The sequence below is a fragment of the Micropterus dolomieu genome, linkage group LG08 (assembly GCF_021292245.1).
Source record: "Micropterus dolomieu isolate WLL.071019.BEF.003 ecotype Adirondacks linkage group LG08, ASM2129224v1, whole genome shotgun sequence".
NCBI lineage: Eukaryota > Metazoa > Chordata > Actinopteri > Centrarchiformes > Centrarchidae > Micropterus > Micropterus dolomieu.
In genome coordinates this window covers 3497387-3503456 of record NC_060157.1, presented here as the reverse complement: position 1 = coordinate 3503456, position 6070 = coordinate 3497387, and the positions used below count along the sequence as shown (strand labels likewise).

Below are 6070 nucleotides of genomic sequence, written 5' to 3'. Positions count from 1 at the left end.
CATCGTTAACATGTACAAACTGAAATCGATCTGATAAATAGGACTTAAACCAGCTTAGAGCGGTTCCTTTAATGCCAATGAAATATTCCAGTCTCTGCAATAGGATCTGATGGTCAATGGTATCAAATGCAGCACTAAGATCTAGCGTCCTGAAGGGCTTGAAGATTGCAGCCAATCACCTTCTCAGCAGAGCAAATGCAGATTCTTTACTAGTTCTACTTTACTAGGAAGACCACACTGTAAAAATACTCTGGTACAAGTAAAAGTCCTGCATTGAAAATTAAGTAAAAGTATTGTAGGAAGTCCCACTCTATCTAGCCTGCTGTGCCGACTCCAGGGTACCACGTTTAATCAGTGTTAGGCAATGTGTGGCAGTGTGTGTACTGCATTTGTAACGGATGCCTGTTTCTTCTGTCCACTTCCAGTGGGCTTCACTGACTGCACAGACCGCACAAGATTTGGTTTCAGCAGTGATGACAGACGTTTCGTGGTACAGACAGACGGCACACTGATGGTCAGTAGAGTTTAACAGACTTGATTGAAAACTTGCCAATTCTAAAGCTCAGCTCTCCAACATCCTCACACATCCTTTTAGCCATATAGGAGCTACAGTGTTTAGGGGATTCGTGTAACTCTGGTTGGATATTAAAAAGTAATAGGAGGAGTTTTCTAATTGGGAAACAAACCCAATTGAAATATAAATTCTCTGCAATAAACTGAGTAGAGCAAATGCGACTTTCATTTAAGATGTGGCATCTGTAGCTCTGTGGAGAGAAACCTCTAAATGTTTTCTTGCCTTTTTCTTTACATACACCACACACTGACCTGAGCCCAGCCAAGTCTAAGTTTTGATTTTGTCACGTAGAAATCTTTATTAAATCTAAAAGTGTTGCTAGTACGTCAGCCTTTGCTGATGAGTGTTTTCTCCCTCCAGGTAAAGAGACAGGTTGTTCTTCATGAAGGACACCAGGACTTCTTCATCCACTCCTGGGACTCGCAAGGTCACAAAATGACTCTTTCTGTCAGGGTATTGCACCAGCACCACCTGACTGAAGTGGACTCAGAGGTAGGATTAGAGACACTACTGAAGGAAGTTTCCAGCCCCATTTGTAGGATAAATTAAACTCTTCTACAACAATACATTCTGTGTAAAATATGCTTTGCTAGTCCTACATACTTTGTTGTTTATTAAAGGCTTGAAACATTAAAAAATCTTGTGCAGTTTACAGAGTTAGCTGTTTACAAATGTGCAAGACTGGCTGCATTTTTTTTAGTATTACATTTTTCATTTTTCGTGTAATGTAACTTACTGGAGTACTCGGTGAATTGTTTACTATATGAAAATATGAAACATTTTAGCACCAATTTCATTGATGCCAGGAGGCTCTTAATTCATCATCTGTGTGCATTCTCTGGTCCCATAGAGCTCCGTGTTGTTCAAGAAAATAATTAACTAATGGTTTGAAAAACTGGTTAAAAATGTTGAAGACAAAATTCATTTTTCTTCTTTTTCTTCTTTGCTTAGATTTAAACTGACTATAAATGTAAATGTTCTTCCAGAGTGCACCTGAGACACTGGTGCCTGTTCTGTATTTCCCCAAGTCTGGTGAAGGACTGAGGAGGAAGAAGAGAGAGTGGGTTGTTCCTGACATCAGTGTTAGTGAGAATCACAGAGGACCCTATCCCTTGAAAATATCTCAAGTAAGAGGAACTAAACATGTAGAACGCTGTAACCAGGCCACTCGGTTTCTGTATGTCAGAAATTACTATTAGTATTGTAACTATGTAGTCAGTGACAGGAGAATAACTCAGACCTGGTGTGTTTTGTTCAGATCCGCTCTTCTGCGGATAAAGTGAAGAGGATCTATTACAGCATCTCTGGTCCGGGAGTTGATGAACCTCCTGTTGGCCTTTTCACCATGGACAGAGACAATGGCAATCTGTATATCACACAAGCACTGGACAGAGAAAAACAAGACAAGTACAGAGTAAGTATCCTCTGATGTTGGTTTTATACATGCACTCTTTGTCACCTTTTTAGGTTCAAACAGGGAGTTAAGGGAAACATTTGAACACACTTTGTATTCTGTTACCCACCATTTTATGTTGACATAAATGTAAAAGTAAATTGTAAAGTACACTGAGGTAGCGGTCGGTTTACTTTCACTTGCAAAAAGAAAAAGCTGATTAAAATTCCTTTCTTGACTGTATGTCAACACTGCTCTCCTTAACGATAGCTGAGGGTCTGCACTCCGAATATTTCACTCCATATTTGAGTGAAAATAATTGTGTCTATGTGAAAATTAATTTTATTCTGACATATTATATTAACCTAATACATATATACTCAACATTTCAGTAAGTATTAAGTAATATTAAGTATTAGATTGGACTCTCAGATACCCAGTACTAGAGGACTTGGCTCAGGGCCAAAAAAACTTGACTGAGACATCTGTATGTACGAGTACACTACATCATGTATGTTCATTTGTCCATCCCATTGCCATGTATAGAGGAGTACTTTACAGTGATTCAACTGAATATAACCCAGAACCTACCATAGATCGTAATCAACAAGCTGTCAACAATTAAAACTGTGACGGTAAAATCAAGTAATGTGGTATTTATTACAGAACATTTTACAACAGGGCTTTTCTATGTTTCTGCTGACTCCATTAAGAATCACAACGTGGAAGAGTTTCAAAAGTTTCCAAACAAATGTAATCAAAACAATCAGAGGTGTTCCTTTTGTCAACTTTTCAGCTAATCTTTAAAACCATATCTCACCCAGAATGTATTCTCGTATTACTATATTATAATACTAAACATTCACACTGCTGGTACTTTGCTCCTCCAGAAGCAAACTTGAAATGTTGCCAAAAAAAAAAAAAAGACTGAATAAGCTGCAATTGAAAAATTGTTTCAGGGAAAATAAAATAAAGAAAACAGACATACACAGTATCAAACATATCATTTTTTGGGATAAAGCCGCCCCCTCTGCATCTCTCAGCCGCCTTTTTCGCTGGTCTGCCATTCCGCTGTGAATTTGAGTCTGTGGCGCTCTGGTAGGACCTCATGACAGAATCTATAATATTAGGGAAACTGCGTAATCAATCGTCATTTGAAACTTTGATACATTTGAGCATTAGTAGTTATACACACATTGTGTTCTTACGTCTTTTAAATGTTTTTTCACCTAAAAAATGCTCACTAGGAAGTCATAAGACGTTCAGACCAAAAATCATCAAGGTTTCAACCACCACAATTCAACGGTGAAATTTGGCTTGGTGCTCACTGGGAAATGTTTGTTATATCAGAACTAATTCTGCAAAGGTGTAGCCTATTCATTTTGCATTTAACGCATGAACTCTTTTATAAAAAAGGCTCACGCAAATGTAAAAACCTGCGAAATTAATTAAATTTCATATTTTGCCATTTCCATCAACCTTTTCTAATGCGATAGGCCGACTTCACAATGGGCATAAATAAACGATGATGGAAACACGACTAGTGATTCAGTGTGAAACCAGTGGCAGGAATGTTCATCATGTCACCTGCGTGCATTCTCTAGGGATGTATGAAAGCATCTACATTATTCTTTCATTTGCAGTATTTTAATAAAAATGTGTTTGTCTCTGTGCAGTTTCAAGCGCGTGCTGTGGCAGATGGTTCAGGACCGGCTGAGGTGATGGATATTTTAGTGAATGTAATCGACCAGAACGACAACAATCCTATTTTCACTCAAACCACTTACCTGGGAGAAGTTGCTGAGTCCGCACCAAAAGGTATAATTAGTAGATCTCATTTCAGCCTGAAAAAGATGTCTGTTAGTGTTCAATTGTGTTTTTCACTTTTACAAGAGAAAAAAAGCAGGGCAGAGCTTCTAATGTTTTTTTCCTAAACTTAGATAAAGTAAAAATCCAACACCTTGTGGCTGATTTTCTTTGCTGATTCGTGATGAATTTCTGACATGTCAGATATTTTGGTTGGCCGTCTTCAGGCTGTCTCATTGTATTTTATTTCAACAAAAAATTGTTTGTTTTATTTTGTGATAAACAGGACTCTATGTCTCAATGGGACATTTCTGTTAAAATATTTTGTGTGCTCAGAAATTTTACAAAGTTGCCCAAAACACAACTCACATGTTAAATGTTTTCACCCCCAATTCCATTTGACTGCAGCAGGTGAGCTGCGTGTGGGGGAGGCAAGTTGTTAATGTTAACACAGACTATCGAAACGATAGCGAGCAACGTGGTACAGAATGACATCTGGTGTTTACTGTTCGCTGTTGCTTTACCTGGAAATAAAGTGTAAATGCTGAGAGGCTGAACAAAGTTTCCCAGTGAAACTATATTGGTCTGCCAATGCTGTCCAGAGGAGTAGGGAAGAAGATGAAGCACGCTGATAAAGCCAAAGCCCTCTCAATTTGTTCATTTTGTAGAAATTGTCCCTTATTCACTAATTTGGGAATTCTGTGTAGAGAACTATAGAGTGTGTCAAATGATAGAATCAAAAATAACTTTTGACACAACCTCAGTACTCTTATCTTATCTTATCTAGTTTTCTCAACCTACCTTTTTGGTTTTTGTCTGCAACAGTGCTTCATTGCTTAGTTGTCATTGCTTGACACTACTGTTTATTTTTTGAGGTGATTTAGTCCTCCATAGGGGGCAAAATACTTCTGTTTTCTAAATTATAAAACTCAGAATGTCCTTGTGTTCAATCTATCAAAGTTCTCCCATGTGAACCCCCTCTCCCATGACCTCCACTGGCTCCCTGAAGTAGCTCACATCAGATTTAAGACAATATAACTTCCCCCACCTACCTCCAGCGTCAGTCAGACCTTATGCCCTAGTTTAAGCACTGATAGACTCACTTGTTCAGAGTTCATCTGGACTCTGTATGGCCTCCCTCCTTCACTCCTTCACCCTCAAACAAACCCTCTTAGGCCCTTGTATGTTTGTACTTCCTGGCTCTTTAAAAAATCTTTGCAGTCTACCTGTAAAGGCTAACCCAGCAGTCATGAGTGCTTGAAACTTGTTCTATACTCTTTTTCTTCTGTTAAATGTCCTTATTGTAAGTTTATTGTAAGTGTATTGTAATTTACATAAAACATCAATTTGGACTCAGATGTCTCAGATAGAGAAGTCTGGAAATTTAAGTCTGGAAAAGTATAAAGTAAGAATTTTAAAATGGAAAATGTGCAGGTCAGGGATTTTGTCTCTCCCAGATGCAGACAACACAGCTCAGGAGGATTTTTTAAACACAAGATATGGTTAGATAGGCTTATGCTGGGTAAGGTTCCTCCAATGTGGCATGGGGTGGCAGGTAAGTGCGAGGCCAGGCAAGGCCTTTATTTTGCCTATTTGTTGCAGTATGTTGTTGTGGTTAACGTATTGTATAATGTACTGCTGTCTGAGTTTTTTGCCTTCACACGGCACTGCTCAACGGAGCGTTCACAACCGCTCTCTTTCATTTTATCACTAACCATTTTGTAGAATTCAGTGTTGACCAGTGTGGTTACCCAACATTTGTGAGATGTGTTGTTTTGACCAAATATCTAGGAGGCATTTCAGCTCCTCGCAGCACCAAGTCAACCTGCGGTTCATTTTGCGTTGCTGTTGTCATTTGTCTTTAAGCATGTGTCCACGGTGTTCTATAAATACTCTCACTGTCAGAAGGGAAGACAAAGGTTCTGCACTGCAGGTTTAATAAAGTGCTCTGAATACTTTAAGAAGCCTGTACCTAATATTGGCCTCTAACTTCTCTCTATCAAGGTTTTGAGGTGATTACTGTTGTGGCCGAAGATCTTGATGACCCAAACACTTACAACACAGATATCCGCTACAGGATTATGAGCCAGGAGCCAGCAGTTCCCATCAACCTGTTTGCAATCAACGCAATTACTGGAGTCATCAGAGTCGAAGCCACTGGGCTGGACAGAGAGGTAAGGCTTTAAAATATAAATCACCTGTCTCAGCGGGCTTTCACATCTAAATGTTGGAATGATCTGTTTCAGACAAACTCCTGTCTGATTTGGTTCAGGTCGGTGTAAAAGCTTTCATGTGTG

General features: G+C 38.9%; 1 pseudogene; it reads left to right on the top strand.

The window, feature by feature from the left end:
* LOC123974620 overlaps positions 1 to 6070 on the top strand; it is a 12071-nt pseudogene that overhangs the window by 318 nt on the left and 5683 nt on the right.